Source organism: Schistocerca serialis, chromosome 8 (genome assembly GCF_023864345.2).
Source record: "Schistocerca serialis cubense isolate TAMUIC-IGC-003099 chromosome 8, iqSchSeri2.2, whole genome shotgun sequence".
Taxonomy (NCBI): domain Eukaryota; kingdom Metazoa; phylum Arthropoda; class Insecta; order Orthoptera; family Acrididae; genus Schistocerca; species Schistocerca serialis.
In genome coordinates this window covers 212,901,555-212,921,302 of record NC_064645.1, presented here as the reverse complement: position 1 = coordinate 212,921,302, position 19,748 = coordinate 212,901,555, and the positions used below count along the sequence as shown (strand labels likewise).

General features: G+C 42.1%; 1 pseudogene; it reads left to right on the top strand.

Moving 5' to 3' along the window:
- Positions 1 to 19,748, top strand: part of LOC126416929 (neural-cadherin-like) — a 183,179-nt pseudogene that overhangs the window by 32,412 nt on the left and 131,019 nt on the right.

The window sequence follows — 19,748 nt, the reverse complement described above, 5'->3', positions numbered from 1 at the left end:
CGGTGGCACGAGGAACAAGACTTTTGGTCAGGTGAATACAGGGTTATAAATACAAAATCGAATAGAGGTAATGCAGGGGTAGGTTTAATAATGAATAAAAAAATAGGCTTGCGGGTAAGCTACTACAAACAGCATAGTGAACGCATTATTGTGGCCAAGATGGACACGAAGCCCACACCTACTACAGTAGTACAAGTTTATGTGCCAACTAGCTCTGCAGATGATGAAGAAATTGATGAAATGTATGATGAGTTAAAAGAAATTATTCAGGTAGTGAAGGGAGACGAAAATTTAATAGTCATGGGTGACTGGAATTCGATGGTAGGAGAAGAGAGAGAAGGAAACATAGTAGGTGAATATGGATTGGGGGTAAGAAACGAAAGAGGAAGCCGTCTGGTAGAATTTTGCACAGAGCATAACTTAATCATAGCTAACACTTGGTTCAAGAATCATGAAAGAGGGTTGTATACATGGAAGAAGCCTGGAGATACTATGAGGTATCAGATAGATTATATAATGGTAAGACAGAGATTTAGGAACCAGGTTTTAAATTGTAAGACATTTCCAGGGGCAGATGTGGACTCTGACCACAATCTATTGGTTATGAACTGCAGATTAAAATTGAAGAAACTGCAAAAAGGTGGGAATTTAAGGAGATGGGACCTGGATAAACTGACTAAACCAGAGGTTGTACAGAGTTTCAGGGAGAGCATAAGGGAACAATTGACAGCAGTGGGGGAAAGAAGTACAGTAGAAGAAGAATGAGTAGCTCTGAGGCATGAAGTAGTGAAGACAGCAGAGGATCAAGTAGGTAAAAAAACGAGGGCTAGTAAAAATCCTTGGGTAACATAAGAAATATTGAATTTAACTGATGAAAGGAGAAAATATAAAAATGCAGCAAATGAAGCAGGCAAAAAGGAATATAATCCTCTCAAAAATGAGATCGACAGGAAGTGCAAAACGGCTAAGCAGACATGGCTAGAGGACAAATGTACGGATGTAGAGGCTTATCTCACTAGGGGTAAGACAGATACTGCCTACAGGAAAATTAAAGAGACCTTAGGAGAAAAGAGAACCTTGTATGAATATCAAGAGCTCAGATGGAAACCCAGTTCTAAGCAAAGAAGGGAAAGCAGAAAGGTGGAAGGAGTATATGGAGGGTCTATACAAGGGTGATGTACTTGAGGGCAATATTATGGAAATGGAAGAGGATGTAGATGAAGATGAAATGGGACATACGATACTACGTGAAGAGTTTGACAGAGCACTGAAAGACCTGAGCCGAAACAAGGCCCCGGGAGTAGGCAACATTCCATTAGAACTACTCACGGCCTTGGGAGAGCCAGTCCTGACAAAACTCTACCATCTGGTGAGGTAGATGTATGAGACAGGCGAAGTACCCTCAGACTTCAAGAAGAATATAATAATCCCAATCCCAAAGAAAGCAGGTGTTGACAGATGTGAAAATTACCGAACTATCAGTTTAATAAGTCACAGTTGCAAAATACTAACACGAATTCTTTACAGACGAATGGAAAAACTGGTAGAAGCCGACATCGGGGAAGATCAGTTTGAATTCCGTAGAAATATTGGAACACGTGAGGCAATACTGACCTTACGACTTACCTTAGAAGAAAGATTAAGGAAAGCCAAACCTACGTTTCTAGCATTTGTAGACTTAGGGAAAGCATTTGACAATGTTGACTGGAATGCTCTCTTTAAAATTCTAAAGGTGGCAGGGGTAAAATACAGGGGGCAAAAGCTATTTACAATTTGTACAGAAACCAGATGGCAGTTATAAGAGTTGAGGGGCATGAAAGGAAAGCAGTTGTTGGGAAGGGAGTGAGACAGGGTTGTAGCCTATCCCCAATGTTATTCAATCTGTATATTGAGCAAGCAGTAAAGGAAACAAAAGAAAAATTTGGAGTAGGTATTAAAATCCAGGAGAAGAGATAAAAACTTTGAGGTTCCCCGTTGACATTGTAATTCTGTCAGAGACAGCAAAGGACTTGGAAGAGCAGTTGAACAGAATGGACAGTGTCTTGAAAGGAGGATATATGATGAATATCAACAAAAGCAAAACGAGGATAATGGAATGTAGTCGAATTAAGTCGGGTGATGCTGAGGGAATTAGATTAGGGAATGGGACACTTAAAGTAGTAAAGGAGTTTTGCTATTTGTGGAGCAAAATAATTGATATGGTCGAAGTAGAGAAGATATAAAATGTAGACTGGCAATGGCAAGGAAAGCGTTTCTGAAGAAGAGAAATTTGTTAACATTGAGTACAGATTTAAGTGTCAGGAAGTCATTTCTGAAAGTATGTGTAGCCATGTATGGAAGTGAAACATGGACGATAAGTAGTTTGGACAGGAAGAGAATAGAAGCTTTCGAAATGTGGTGCTACAGAAGAATGCTGAAGAGTAGATGGGTAGATCACATAACTAATGATGAGGTATTGAATAGAATTGGAGAGAAGAAGAGTTTGTGGCACAACTTGACGAGAAGAAGGGACCGGTTGGTAGGACATGTCCTGAGACATCAAGGGATCACAAATTTAGCATTGGAGGGCAGCGTGGAGGGTAAAAATCGTAGAGGGAGACCAAGAGATGAATACACTAAGCAGATTCAGAATGATGTAGGTTGCAGTAGGAACTGGGAGATGAAGAAGCTTGCACAGGATAGAGTAGCATGGAGAGCTGCATCAAACCAGTCTCAGGACTGAAGACCACAACAACAACAACAACATAGCTCAGGCACCGCCGTCGCTCCCCACGACCGGCCCAACCAACTCCATACACACGACTGCCAGCTACCACTACTACTGTCCACACAGCTCTTACTGCAGCCGACACTGCTCTCTGCAGCCGACACTGCTCTCTGGTCTGCCTCTTACAAACTACTTAAACCTAACTATCCTAAGGACATCACACACATCCATGCCCGAGGCAGGATTCGAACCTGCGACCGTAGCAGCAGCGCGGTCCGGACTGAAGAACCTAGAACCACTCGGCCACAGCGGGCGACTGCAGAAGAGAACCCGAGGACAAACGCTCGAAACACTGCCCCTAACATGTGCTCCTACGCAGATCAGAACTCATTGTCTCCGCTATGCGCGTACCGCAAAGCGGAATATTTAAAAGTGATCCGATCCTCCAACTGATTCAAATGGTTCAAATGGCTCTGAGCACTATGCGACTTAACTTCTGAGGTCATCAGTCGCCTAGAACTTGGAACTAATTAAACCTAACTAACCTAAGGACATCACACACATCCATGCCCGAGGCAGGATTCGAACCTGCGACCGTAGCGGTCGCTTGGCTCCAGACAGCAGCGCCTAGAACCGCACGGCCACTCCAGCCGGCCGATCCTCCAACTGATCTTACATGTAAATTATATATTTCCGGACACGGTCTCCTTATCAAAACTTCATCTACTAAGTCACATCTAGAGCCACTAGAAGCCTGTAACGGAAACTTTTTATCACCCTCTATAGCACCACAATTGACACATTTCGATTACTTCTTTTCCGGTTTTCCTGCAGCATAGCATTGTATGGCAGCGAGTCGTGAATCACGGGCCACAGTATCAACGGTGACGGCGACGTTTTGTTTGACAGTACGAGCTGCGGCTGGCCGCATCGCGGGGACGCGATGCATCGACAGCGCCGGCCGTGTCCCGGGCAGAGCTCGTGGTGACGCTGCTGGACGCCAACGACCTGCCGCCGGTCTTCCAGCAGCCCGTGTACCGCGCAGAGCTGCAGGAGGAGGAGGACCCCGCCCACCTGCCCAGGAGGATACTCACGGTCAGTAGGCTTCTTCATTTACGTACTATCGACACTGCAGCCCAGTCAACAATCATGATAATCTAATACATAAGAAATTATCAGCCTCGATTGCCGTACTGAAACCAACCTTTACCTAGGCTTCAGCCCAAAGAATTGCGCCTTCTTCAGAAGGTATACCTGAATCTATAATTTGTCTAAGAGGGCATGGTCTAGAAATAAAACAGTCTGAATAGGCGTTGTCACATTTTAAAAATGCGGTCCATAAGTACTAAGCTAACACAAGACTTAAGCTCTGGCGTGCGCCTCGTCTGCATGGACGCCGTGCGGTGGGCCTCGGGTGCTCACGTGAAACTCAACGTGAGCCCTAAACTCAACGGAGGCCCAACACACGGCGTCCATGGAGACGAGGCGCACGCCAGAGCTTACGTTAAGTCCTGGTGTTGGCTTAATACTTACGTACCGTATTTTTAAAATGTGACTACGCCTATTCAGACTGTTTTATTTCTAGATCATGGCCAGCCGCAGTGGCCGAGAGGTTCTAGGCACTTCAGTCTGGATCCGGGCAATCGCTACGGTCGCAGGTTCGAATCCTGCCTCCGGCATGGATGTATGTGATGTCCTTAGATTAGCTAGGTTTAAGTAGTTCTAAGTTCTAGGGGACTGATGACCTCGGATGTTAAGTCCCATGGTGCTCAGAGCCATTTGAACCTTTTTCCTAGACCATGCCCTGTTAGACAAATTATAGATTCAGGCATATGTTCTGAATAAGGCTCAATTATTTGGGCTGAAACCTAGGTAAAGGTTGGTTTCATTACCGCAATCGAGGCTGATAGTTTCTTATATGTTCATTTGTATCCTGCATCTGTGCGACACACCTTTCCGTTACTTATGGAAAACAGGTGTTGTCATCACGCCAATTTACAAAAAAATTGGCCAGGTGCAAATAGGACTCGGGCTCCGAGGGTTCCGAGCACATTTAGTTATTTGTATGGACAGTTCATTCAACCCAGGAATCCAGAATCTCGGCGATTTTTGCGTGTTTCGATAATGATACTCGCAAGATATCGATCCCTGGAATTCCAAGACTTCGAAAAATGTTTTAATTTTAACTTTAAAGTCGGATAATAAATCACAAAATAAAAATGTTTTTTCTGATATAATTACAAATTAACAATTTTCAGATCTTTCTCCTTAACCTGTACTGTGAAACCTTGCTTCCTGCAAATTTCGTGGTTCAAAGTCAACGGGAAGTAACATGTAGTTTTTAATAAGTTGAATTTGCGATTATCAAAATATATTACATAAATAGCTGTATCTGTTGACTGCAACGACTTAGAAGCTTAACTTTTATACGTCACCAAGGATATGATAGACCTTAGTATGCGACATGTATTTCAACTCTGTGCATCCACCCGTCCATGAGATAAAGCGGTCTTAAAAGACGGACAGACAGCCGGACAACAAATGTCTATAATTTTCTTCGCTTGTTCTTTTGTCATCAGCCTGTTTGGTTTTATGCAGCCCACCACGAATTCGACTCCTGTGCCAGATCCCTCTAATACCATGGAAGTTATTCCCTGTTCTCTTAACAGGTGTCCTATCACCCTGTCCCTTCTTGTCAGTGCTTTCTATATATTGCTTTCTTCGTAGACTCTACGGAGAACCTCCTTATTGCTCACCTTATCAGTCCACTTCAGTTTCAACATTCTTGTTTCGTACGATATAATTACAAATTAAAACTTTTCGGATTTTTGCCTGTGGTTTTATTATGAATTCTTGCTTCTGGCCAAATTTCATGTTTCTACATCAGCGGGAAGTACCCTATAGATTTTTATGGGTGAGTTTTCGAGTATAAAAATACGACTTAGAAGGTTCGATTTTTTACATTTCCAAGCAACCGCAGATCTCACCATACGGCATAAATTTTAAGTTGATACGTCTACCCACTCCTGAGTAAAAGGGTTTTTAACAGTCTAACAAACAGACGAAGGGCAACAAAGCGATCCTGTAAGGGTTCCAGTTATATTGATTGAGGAACGCAATCCTAAAAAGGAACACTAGCTGAATATTGGAACTACCACGAGTTCAGATATAACTACCATCTCGGAGGCAAGCATAATAAATTCACTGAGAATGCAAAACTCGACTCGTACAGACATCTTAGGGAACACGAACAAAAGTCACTAAGTGTGTGTGCAATAGCCTTCCGAAAGCTTTCGACTCACCTGACGAGGATACTTTAGCATGAGGTCGACGACTTTGTGACAGTCAATCCGCAGCTTGCTATCCTGATCGGACATCTTTCCACAAATGCAAATGTGTCCCAGGAACTGTATTAGGACGATTACTGTCCATTTCACGCACTGTGTTTGAAAAAAAATGTGTCCCGTACTTTTACAAGATTGTTAACAATTAAAACTAGATAAAATACTGTATGTTCTGAAAGAAATAGCTATTGAGCTAAAATTCAGTCTTCTCATAAGGAGAGTACTGGAGCTGCTAAAGAGATCAGCCTTTTTTTTTAAATTTCTTTGTGTTTTCGGAGACGAACAGTGATCATCTTCAAAGTTTTTTTCTTCTGCTGTTTTAGGTACTTCAAGGATTTTATAAAGTTTTTTATTTGTTCACTTTCAAACTTGGGCGCATTCTTTAGGTCTTTTAATGTTAGATAATGGTGAGGATTCATTTGTGCTTTTCACCGATTAAATTGTTTGCTATTTCGTATTGCAGTTGCATCTTCTTGGACATGTAGCTCAGTGCCTACGCCTTTATCCTGAGCTTTCCGGTGAATTCTGCGTACTGGCTCTGAGCCATTCATATTTGTGCAAACTCTGTGGGCTGGCTTGGACTACAATGTCGCGTTATCGTATGATTCCAATGAGCAAGTTTGTCACGTGTTCTTTGATCTTATCGATAAGTCATTATTTTCTCTTCCAGGTCCTCATGCGTGTCCCATGGTCTAGCTCACCTTGGAGGCTTCCAGGCTTCACACCAGACATTTGTTTTGGAGTGGCTTTAGTTTGATCATGTCGGATACGCAAATAGTTCCCAAAGATGTCATTCCCAGTATTATTAAGTGATGTACCGTTCCCTTGCATAATTTTAAAGAGAGGTGTGAAGGCTTTCAACATCTTCGTTCAATTCTGTTTCCGTTATCCAATATGTGGTGTATGTCAGCTCTTTGTCCAGTATCGTCCCAAGGTACGTCACCGTGCTGGACCATGGTATCTTCTGGTTGGCAATGTCCGCGTACGTTCGCTGCACCCGCCTTTTTTGTAAACAGTATTGCTGCTATCTTGGTTGTGTTCAAGAAAACAATCGCGACGTTTAAAGATCAATACAGCTCGGGGAGTCACTTTATTCGCATCACTTACAGCGTATCAAAGATCCATCACCACAAGATCAGTAAGTCAGGTTGTAAATCTATCAATGGCTTAAAATGCCGCAGATCGGAATTTCACAAAGTGCATTTTATTTGTGGATGAGGTGGGATTTATACAGAATCTCCCTACATGGGCAGATGCTAACCTCCGAGCGGTAATAGAATTAGCGTCAATTTGTAGCCAGGAAGAGGAAGTGATACACTCATATGGCTGTAAGCTTCAATGTTTTAACAATGGCTGTTTGTAACCAATTCTTTCCGCAACGTACGCTAAGGTGGCAAAAGTCATGGGACAACGATATGCGCATGTGGTAGTCGTATCGTGTACACGAGATATACGAGGGCAGTTCAATAAGTAATGCAACACATTTTTTTTCTCGGCCAATTTTGGTTGAAAAAACCGGAAATTTCTTGTGGAATATTTTAAAACATTCCCGCTTCGTCTCGTATAGTTTCATTGACTTTCGACTGGTGGCAGCGCTGTACGGAGCTGTTAAAATGGCGTCTGTAACGGATGTGCGTTGCAAACAACGGGCAGTGATCGAGTTTCTTTTGGCGGAAAACCAGGGCATCTCAGATATTCATAGGCGCTTCCAGAATGTCTACGGTGATCTGGCAGTGGACAAAAGCACGGTGAGTCGTTGGGCAAAGCGTGTGTCGTCATCGCCGCAAGGTCAAGCAAGACTGTCTGATCTCCCGCGTGCGGGCCGGCCGTGCACAGCTGTGACTCCTGCAATGGCGGAGCGTGCGAACACACTCGTTCGAGATGATCGACGGATCACCATCAAACAACTCAGTGCTCAACTTGACATCTCTGTTGGTAGTGCTGTCACAATTGTTCACCAGTTGGGATATTCAAAGGTTTGTTCCCGCTGGGTCCCTCGTTGTCTAACCGAACACCATAAAGAGCAAAGGAGAACCATCTGTGCGGAATTGCTTGCTCGTCATGTGGCTGAGGGTGACAATTTCTTGTCAAAGATTGTTACAGGCGATGAAACATGGGTTCATCACTTCGAACCTGAAACAAAACGGCAATCAATGGAGTGGCGCCACACCCACTCCCCTACCAAGAAAATGTTTAAAGCCATACCCTCAGCCGGTAAAGTCATGGTTACAGTCTTCTGGGACGCTGAAGGGGTTATTCTGTTCGATGTCCTTCCCCATGGTCAAACGATCAACTCTGAAGTGTATTGTGCTACTCTTCAGAAATTGAAGAAACGACTTCAGCGTGTTCGTAGGCACAAAAATCTGAACGAACTTCTCTTTCTTCATGACAACGCAAGACCTCACACAAGTCTTCGCACCCGATCACGCGAGACCTCACACAAGTCTTCGCACCCGAGAGGAGCTCCAAAACTTCAGTGGACTGTTCTTCCTCATGCACCCTACAGCCCCGATCTCGCACCGTCGGATTTCCATATGTTTGGCCCAATGAAGGACGCAATCCGTGGGAGGCACTACGCGGATGATGAAGAAGTTATTGATCCAGTACGACGTTGGCTCTGACATCGACCAGTGGAATGGTACCGTGCAGGCATACAGGCCCTCATTTCAAGGTGGCGTAAGGCCGTAGCATTGAATGGAGATTACGTTGAAAAATAGTGTTGTGTAGCTAAAAGATTGGGGAATAACCTGGTGTATTTCAATGCTGAATAAAACAACCCCTGTTTCAGAAAAAAAATGTGTTGCATTACTTATTGAACTGCCCTCGTATAAGGGAGGTGCGTTGGTGGAGCTGTCACTAGGACTCAGGTGATTCATGTGAAAAGATTTCCGACCTTGTTATGGCTGCACGACAGGAATTAACAGACTCTGAACACGGGATGATATCGTTTTCGGAAATCGTTAGCGAGCTCAATATTCCGTGATCAAGGATGTCAAGAGTGTGCCGAGAATACCAACTTTCAGGCATTGCCTCTCATCACGGACAACGCAGTGGCCAAGATCTTCACTTAGCGACAGAGAGCAGTGGCTTCTGCAAAGAGCTGTCAGCGCTAACACAAACAAAGTTACTTGAAATCACCATAAAAATAAAATATAGGATTTACAACCAACGTATCCCTTAGGACAGTCCGGCGAAATTTGGCGTTAATGGGCTATGGCAGCAAATGACCGATTCGAGTGCCTTTGCTAAGAACACGGCATGCTCTGCAGTGACTGTCCTGGCTTGTGACCACAGCGATTCGGACCTAGACGCCTGGAAAAACATGGTCTGGTCAGATGAGTCTTATTTCAGTTGGTAAGAGCTAATGGTATGCTTCGAGTGTGGCGCGGACCCCACCAACCATGGACCCAAGTTGTCAACAAGGCACTACACAAGCTGGTGGTGGTTCCATAATGGGCTGTGTTGACATGGAATGGACTGGGTCCTCTGTTCCGGCTGAACCGATCATCGACTGGAAGTGGTTACGTTTGGCTACCTGAAGACCATTTGCAACCATTCATGCACTTTATGTTCCCAGACAACGACGGAATTTATATGGATGACGATGCGACAGTTCACCGAACCACAATTGTTTGAAGAACATTCTGGACAAATGAAGCGAATGATTTGGCCACTCACACCGCCCGGCGTGAATCCTAAGGAACTTTATGGGGCATAGGTGAGAGGTCACTTTGTGCACAAAATCCTGCACAGGCAACACTTTAGCAATTATGGACGGCTATAGAGGCAGCATGGCTCAGATTTCTGCAGGGCACTTAAAGAACTTCTTGAGTCCATGTCACGTCGAGTTGTTGTATTACGCCGGGCAAAAGGAAATCCGGCGCAATATTAGGTATCCCATGCCGTTTTTCACATCAGTGTATTACGGGAACAGTTGTACGAATTCAACCTTCCTGGAAGACAAAGGATATATTTTATTTACTACGAGTTTCCACCCCATTTTCTACGGCTTGTGCGACAAATACTTTTTTTTGGTGTGGGGGGGGGGGGGGGGTCCGTCAGTCCTCTGTCCGCTTTCATTAAGTGAGCCACGATTACCTCTACCACGCTCATTATTTGTTGAATGTATCCCAGTCTCTGTCTTCACCCAGTTTTGATGTTAACTTTATCGCTGACGTCATTTCCACTACTGCTCAATACTTTCGGTTTACCCTCAATGCATAATGTGTGCTCAGCGGACTGTTCATCCATTCAGCAGGTCCTGCAGTTCTTCCTCACTTTTACCGAGGATATCAATGTCATCAGCTAATCTTACCTTTGATATTCATTCACCCTGAATATTAATACCACTTCCAAACCTACGTTGTATTTCCGTTTTTACTTCTCCCCTTTCTAATCAGATCACTTTGTTTTTGGAGATCCATTCTTTCTCTGTCTGTTTGACACATCTCATGATCCCTTTCCAAACGAAAATTACGAGTTGCATCCAGGATGGTGGATTCCAAAATGGCCACCATCTTGATTTTGTCTTGTATCGAAATGTCAGTTACGATCCAGTAGCCAGTACTCAGTTTCATACTCGTACACGAAGTCGACATTTTGGCGCTTTTAGCGAAATATTTAGAATTTGCTGAAAAATTCCATAGTCTTGATGGCAACAGAATGTAATTACAACTTGCTTATTATTACGATTACGATTATTAAAACTTCTAACAAATAATACAAATCGCTGGATCTCCTTCACGCTATGATGTCATGTCTTACAAATTTTTTGAGCATATTTAAACAGATCCCAATTCTAGTTGGTATTTACGCAAGCTATGTTACACAAATTCTAAAACATTACAGGTGAAGGCTGTGGATGGCGACGTGGAGCGTCCACAAGACGTGGTGTATTCCATCTCGGGGCCAGGAGTCGCTCTTGATAGAAGTGATGATGGACACTTTCGAGTGGACGCCAACACAGGCGACGTGTTCGTCCTTACGGTGAGTTCATTCTCTAAACTGCTTTTATAACACTTTGCTTTCGCCGCGCGGGGTAGCTGTGCGGTCGAGGGCGCCTTGTCACGGTTCGCGCGGCTGTCCCCGTCGGAGGTTCGAGTCCTCCCTCGGGCATAGGTGTGTGTGTGTTGTCCTTAGCGTAAGTTAGTTTAAGCTAGATTAAGTAATGCGTAAGCCTAGGGACCGATGACTTCAGTAGTTTGGTCCCATAGAGCTCACCACAAATTTCCATATTACCACTAATCTTTCACCTTACACTGTTTTTAGTGATAAAGACTGATGTAGAGTGAGCATTTTCTAAAACCATTGGCTGCTACTGTGTCAACACTGGACGATTACGACCGTGTTGCGAGGGATCCCAGAATTGCTCTCTTGTACTGCACGATGACAGTGGATTAGCATAACCTTTTCTCCACTGAAAACGAATATGCTCTTACTAAATTCCCAAACGTCTGTTACAACTTCACTTCGTCGTATAGCGACGTGTGTTACTGTGGCTTCGATACACTGACAACATCCTGCAGGTGTCGCAAAAATGCCTGGGGAACAGTGGTGCTTTTCCCAAAAAACACTGTCAGGCATTCATACACAAAAATATTACAGCTACTGAAAGAATTACAAATGTCCATGTACAAAACCCTAATTAATTCAATAACACAATGGCCTTTGTACCAACAGTCTTAGCCTGTTCCCGCATCCCGCTCAGACACAAAGTCCAGATTGGTAAACAATTCCCGAGGGGTGGGCTTCCATGCAGAGCAGAGCTTGGTGAAACTGTAATTTCCCATTCAGCCGAGGTGTACGTGCCGACGTCGCAAGCTGAAGATGCGAAGATAGAAATTACATATGAGGATATTGAACAGGTGCGTCAGTACGTAAAGGGATATGAAAATCTAACAGTCATGGTGGACTGGAGCGCGGTTCTCGGAGAAGGAGTAGAAGAAAGGGTTACGGGAGAATTTGGTATTAGGAATGATATAGGAGGAAGACTAATTGAGTTCTCCAATAAATTTCAGTTAGTAATAGCGAATACTCTGTTCAAGAATCACAATAGGAAGAGGTATGCCTGGGAAAGACAGGGAGATACGGGGAGATTTCATTTAGATTACATCATGGTCAGACATAGATTTCATTATTCAGGATAAATCAATACCCTAAGAAGTGGGATACAGAAATACTAAGTAATGAACAGAGACGCTTGAAGTTCTCTAAGACTACAGATACTGCAATAAGGAATAGCTCATTAGGCAGTACAGTTGCAGAGGAATGGACATCTCTAAATCAGACAACCACAGAAGTTGAAAAGGCAAAAACAAAGGCATAAACGAGGCAACTGTGAAGAAACTATGAGCTACAGAAGAAATACTTCAGTTAACCTATGAAAGAAGGAAGCACAAGAATGTTCAGGGAAATCTAGTAATACATAAATACAAGTCGCTGAGGAATGAAATAAATAGGAAGTGCAGGGAAGCTAAGACGAAATGGCTGCATGAAAAACGTGAAGATATCGAAAAAGAAATTATTGTCGGAAGGACTGACTCAGCATATTGGAAAAACATAACACCATTCGGTGAAATTAAAAGCAAGGGTGGTAACTTTAAGAGTGCGACTGGAATTTCACAGTTAAATGGAGAGGGGAGAGAAGGTAGGTGAAAAGAGTCAAGGAAGGTCTTTATGAGGGGGAAGATTTGTCTTATGTGATAGAAGAAGGCCGGCCACTGTGGCCAAGCAGTTCTAGGTGCTTCAGTCCGGAACCGCGCTGCTGCTACGATCGCAGGTTCGAATCCTGCCTCGGACATAGATGGGTGTGACGTTCTTAGGTTAGTTAGGTTTAAGTAGTTCTAAGCCTAGGGGACTGATGACCTCAGATGTTAAGTCCCAAAGTGCTCAGAGCCATTTGAACCATTTGATAGAAGAAGATGCAAGAGGAGATTTAGAAGAGGTGGGGGATTTAGTATTACAATCAGAATTTAAAAGAGCTTTCGAAGACTTAAGATCAAATACGGCAGAAGGCAATGTTACATCGTATTTTCTAAACTGATTGGGGGAAGTAGCAACAAAAACACTATTCACGTTGGTGTGTAGAATGTGTGAGCCCAGCGCTATTCCATCTGACTTTCGGAATAATGTCACCCATACCATTCCGAAGACTGCAAGAGCTGATCAAGAACGAGAGTTTTCACACAATCAGCTTAACAGTTTATACATCCAAGTTGCTGAGAAGAATAACATACAGAAGAATGCAAAAGAAAATTGAGGATTTGTTAGATAACGATCAGTTTGGCTTTAGTGTCAAATGGTGCAAGATGTTCGAAATTCTGAGGAAAATAGGGGTAAGATACAGGGAGAGACGGATAATACGTAACATGGACAAGACCCAAGAGGGACTAATAACAGTGGAAGACCAAGAAGTGCTCGGATTAAAAAGGTTGAGACACGGATGTAGTCTTTCGCCCCTACTGTTCACTCTGTACATCGAAGAAGCAATGATGGAAATAAAAGAAAGGCTCAGGAGCGGAATTAAAATTCAGTGTGGGAGGATATCAATGATACGATTCGCTGATGGCATCGCTATCCTCAGTGAAGTGAAGAAGAGTTACACGATATACTGAATGGTATGAACAGTTTAATGAGCACAGTTTATGGATTAAGGTAAATCGAAGACGAAAGTAATGAACAGCAGCAGAAATCAGAACAGCGAGAAACTTAACATCAGGATTGACGGTCACAAAGTAGATGAAGTTAAGGACTTTTGCTGCCTAGGCAGCAAAATACGTACGGAGCAAGGAGGACATCGAATGCAGACTAGCACTGACAAGAAGGGCATTTCTGTCCAAGAGAAGTCTACTAATATCAAAGGTAGGCCTTAATATGAGGAAGAAATTTCTGAGAACGTATGTTCTTAGCACAGCATTGTATGGTAATGAACCAAGGACTGTGGGAAAACCGAGACAGAAGAGTATTGAACCATTTGAGTTGTTGTTGACAATTAGGTGGACTGATAAGATAGGGAATGAGGAAGTTCTGCGCAGAATCGGAGAGGAAAGGAACATGTGGGGAATACTGACAAGAAGAAGGGACAGTATGATAGACATCAGGGAATAACTTGTATGGTACTAGAGAGACCTGTAGAGGGTAAAAATTCTAGAGGAAGAGCTGCGGAACACTACCTGGTTTGTGCAGTGATATGAAACTGCACGCTAATTTTTCCACGTGACTGCTGACGTCCTACATAGTTCCTGTTATGCTGGCGACATTGCTGGCGGTCTCTTTCCGCCTGGCGCGTACGCTGCTGCGTGTAACCTGCATGGATGAAGGAAAGGCTAACCGGCAGTAGAGTCGCCACCATGTGAGCCGCGGTCTAAACAGCCAGTATTACGCAATTCCGATTGCAAGCTTATCATATCCACCCACGTCACGTTCTTGAATAACCTGACAGGGAGACTTTTGGGCGTCGCAGTGTTGACATTGTTTATTATTATTATTATTATTATTATTATTATTATTATTATTATTCGAGAACATGTACATTTATGTACAGTGAGTGAATCGTTGGCGTTGGGTGAAGGGAGTCAATTTTTGAGTTGGTGGTGGTTAGTAGGTTGGCGGTGAACAGAACAGTAATCACTATGATACGACGATATACCATGAGTTAGGTAAGTGAAACAGAAGAAAATCAGTTAAACAAGGATGAAGAGATCGTGAGTAGAGGGTAACTAAATGATCTTCCAATTGAAAGTGGCTCTAAGGGATAAAGTTAAAAATCGTGTGCGAATGAAATGGAATCGTAATTGTTATTTACGATGTTTCAAGTAACTACGTGTGATTTTTGTGGTGAGGGGGGGGGGGGTCAATCCATAACGAGACGAACCACAGTTAAGGATGTATGTGACACTAGCGGTGTGTTAGGCAGACCATCACAGCCTACAGCTAACTTACACATGCAAGTTCAAGCTCCCCCTCCCTCACTCCCGTCAGCTAAATAAATTCCTGTTCACTCAATCAAACCGATATTCAAGTTATTTTTTAACCCCTTTTTAAGTCATAAGTGTGTCAGCACTCTAACTCCACATTATTTGTCACTCCTATTTACTCTTCACGAAGTTCTTGAGGGTTTTTCTCTCTGGCGTCAGCATCTTCACCATGTTGCAGATATTTAATATGTGTTCAGGTGTTACCTGTCTATGCGGATATGCATCCGCTTTACAACTCGACATCAGTCTCTTATGTTGCCTCTGATTTTCTTGATTGTTAAACTAAATTTAAACACATGATTGCGTTCTCAGATTTCAAGTTGACACAATTGTTCGACGAAATCAGAAACAGGGCATATCACCTGCATATCGTGTCCATTTGTACCGTCGAAATAGGGTGTCAATCTGACTTGAAGACTTTGCTACAAACCCAAGAACAATATCACAAGTTATGCCAACTACGTGTACTAAATATAAACACAATTTTGTGTTCTTAGGTTTATATTCCTCGCATTATCAGTACAGCATCATTGTCTGCAAAGTCATGGGCGGGTATATAGCTGCTTAAATTAAAATACTCGAGGCGCTAGTAAGAATCATTTGTGTCGGTACTGAATTCCAAAACAGTGCTGCCAAAAGTGCACAGCAATATATTTTGCCTTAATGGACATTCGCCAACCGGGAAAGAGTTCACATCAAGTAACAACGAAAAAAGTCTTCAGTAAAAGAATCCGCTAAGTTTGTAAAACAAATGTAGCGGATTTTATCATTGATGATCAATATCAACATTTTTGGATGTCCCAACAAGAAAAACGTGTAACAATAAAACAAAGTATACGCATTTTGCACAGCTTGTTTCAAAAATGCAATGTAAAAAAGTAATTTTTACTGTCCTAGGTTATGGCCACGAATAAAGATAAAAAACGTAATAAATATTCGTAGTGCTAGTGCGGACCTTTATTGTGTTCTAGCTTTGTCACCAGCCAGAAGAGAACCTTACCAAAAAATATTACATTGACAAACCTTGCTAGCATAAAACTTAATTTTTGCTTCATACTCACTAATTGTGGAGCCCATTTTCCCATCTGTTAACACTATTTTAATTATACCTTGTAAGACCTTAATTTACCATGTGAGTACTATCTGAGATAACAAGCAATGAAACAAAAATGATTATTCACAGGAGGGATTTAAATCAACACCATAATGCGAATATACATGGAAGATTTAAAACTGTATTTTCATATATATTTTTTAGTCGGCAGAAAAATATCTCAGTATACGAATTACTGTATGTCAAATGCAACATAACTGTGAAATAACCCATATTAACTGTTTCTTGCGCTATCTGTGATTAAATGTGTTTCCGTTAACAGATATGAACAAAAGAGTCCTTTGTGTTGCATTATCCATAAATAACGCCATGGTGAGATCTAAACCAACCGACACGTTAGTACATTTTTCCTGTTTATGCAGGCGTGGGTCCGAGGGGGAAGGATGGGTGGAGGACGGACTGAAAGGACACTCATCCTCAATCTTCCCCACCTCTTGTTTGAAACTGAGTTAATCTTCTTGCTCTTAAAGCTGCTTTTGTCGTAAGAGAAACTTTACGTTAAACAGTAATTTAAGCCAAGATAATATGCAAATGGATAAAGCCGCACTTCTTGAAATGAAAGGGAAACATCCATCACTAGAAAAATTGTTACTCAACACGGAGAGAAGAACACTTGACAACGAGAAACCGTTCACTGAACCTAAAATGCATACACATGACTCGATATCCAATAAGAAATTATTTGCTTTACTATAAAACAATGGTACCAGTAAGCGGACATGAAAAGATCGCTACAATGGCTTTTGCAGCAAAATAACACAGGATCAAGTGTTTTCACAAAGCGTTAACAGTATTCTTTTCTTACACCTTTTTTATTTTTTTCACTCAGCATTATTTACTAGGTCACTTTTACGCGTCTCAATCCTCATGGGCCTTACATTGATTCAGGAATCAATCAAAATTGCAGCCAGTGTCATCGACTCATAAAGTGCGTAATAAAACTGTTTCGCGTTCATGAACACAGGCCCCAAGAAGCTTTAACCGCTTTGGTCCTCACCATCGAACCGAAGAGAACATGTGCACTCCAAAACTTGTATATCAAAATATGATACAAGAGACTCATCCCTGTAAAGTACTTAACTCATTGTGTATTATTTGGTTGTCATTACAATTATTTGCACAATTTGAAATAAAGAGAAACATTTTCACGAACCAATTTCCACACCCCATTTTAAAGTAATTACGTCTTTTCGGGAGGTTGTTTTATGTGACAGTTAACATGGACAGTTTAAATAAGGAACGACGTTTCAAATTGGACATATCTACATTGGAGAATTCATAAGCATCCAGCAATACAGGGATAGTTCATCAGAACGCAATATACATATTACAATACTGTCTACAACTAAGACAGAACAAAAAATCAGCACTGGCAACAGGAAATATTAATTCATCTATGATGATGATGATGGTAGAGCTCCGAGGACGTGCATTAACTAACGTAAAGAAATGCAGCAACCAGGCCCTTTTTATGTAGCTTTACTCACTTCAGGACATGCTTCCCGTTTTCACCCACCTTCATTTAGCGGAACATATCTAAATCTTCATCAGTGCAATGCTATTGTCAACTGCATGCTGTGTCCTGAGCAAAATAACTGTATGCTCAGCTACCACATTTCTCGTGTAGTGTATTTAAGTTTACCTAATAATTAGGTGCAGAAATCTCTCCTTATTTGTGTTTATAGCTCCACTGATGCATCAATACAGCCATAGCATCAGTAAGCTTAAAGTGTGTGTGCTATGCATATGAAGGAGGAAAAAGAAACTATACGTAACAGAACAAAAGGCAGCTGGAGCCCTCAAAATACAGTTGACAAACCCGTTGTATAAACTAAGATATAAATGTTAAATGACTGAATTTCAGACACTATACTGATATGATTTTATGTATGCATACTGAAGCGGCGAGTGAAAATCTGTAGCAAGGCCGGGAATCGAAGCTAGGTCTCCTGCTTATTAGGCAGGTGCGTTAGCCACTAAGCCACTTTGGGACAGCAGTTCATACACCTGCACAGACTATCCCGGCTTGCCTCCCTCCTCGAGACAAATTCTCACTGCCTCCCCAGTTTACTTTAAATTACCTCTTACACACGAACAAAATTCCAAGTCTCTCCATGTTCGGGCGTAGAACCTCATCATAGAATGTAAGCCCAAGGTGGTTTAGTGGGTAATTCACCTGCCTAGAAGGCAGGAGACTCAGTTTCGATTCCCGGCCTTGACACAAATTTTCTCTCCATGCTTCAGTCTATATTCGTATCTGTATGAGACCACTAAAGTGCCTTAAATTATGTCAGTTCATCTGTATAAGTGCCTACACCTTGTTTCGGGCTGGAGCCTCTATTTACTTTCGACACTGAAGTCTTTATACACAAAAACATATAAATATATTACACCAGGTCACTATGAGTGACAACAAGAAACGCATCTGGCGCAAATGAAACTCTAATAGTGGCTGGTTGCTGGATTTCCTCAACTAATACTTGAGATGCAGACAACCTTGTAGGTGGGACAATCACAGCTATTAGTATTCGTCTTGGGTATTAATAACCGCTTAGCTGTATTTAGTCCTTTATTACTGGATCACTACCGGTTTCGTGGCACTAAAAGCCACATCTTCAGGTGAACATACGATTAAAACATTAGAGCGGAAAATCTCGGAATCTACTTACACAACATTCGTTGTCCGTCAAAACAAAACACCGCTAAAAGACAGTATGTTATAGATTAAAAACTGCCAGATTCCTGTATAGTGGATAGGTCCAAAATAAAACGTACCATAGTGATTCCTTCTCCGATCTCTACGGAACCACGTGCATGGGATGCGATCAACACGACGTCTATAATAACAATCCATACACGCAGCGCCTCTATGTTACATTAGAAAAAAACCGCCAAATATTTGTAACAAGCAAAATTATAAATAACACTACTACTCGATTCACTCACGACGATATCCTTGCTAACCTCATCCTCTTAAGTTCCTACTTAACCTTACCCTCGGAAATCGTTCCATCTACAGAGAGAAACAGTCTAATCTTTGTGAGAAAAACAAAATAAAAATGTAATCGCTATCAGTTTCTCTACCAACAATTTAACCTATGGTCTCAGGTTGCACCCTAACTATATTCTCGTACATCACTAAATGTTTGTAACATGCAGTACGGTTTACAAACACCAGAGATTACACTGGTTACTAAGACAACCACAGTTAACATTTAATAACAGGCCGCCTACATCCTTCGCAACGAAAACTAATGGCGTCGCATAGGACGTCATTGATCAAAGCAAGTGGGTGAAATCTAAAGGCGCACTTGACCCGCCACTTGTGTCATTCACACTATAATAACAACGATATAGTTTTGTTTTTTGACTTTATCAAATCGAAGATATGCGATCTCTTATGTTACAATGCTTGGATAAAAATTCCTAGATCAACATCTCTAAAACTCCTCTATTTTTTTTTCTTATCTGATTCCGTGTATAGCAGGCACCAGACATTACACATCATCATAATCTGTTGAGTTTTTATTGATCTGAAGATGGCTCGTCAATGAGCTGAAACTAGTTATCAAATAAAGTGATCATGATCTAGGATTTTTTTATCCACA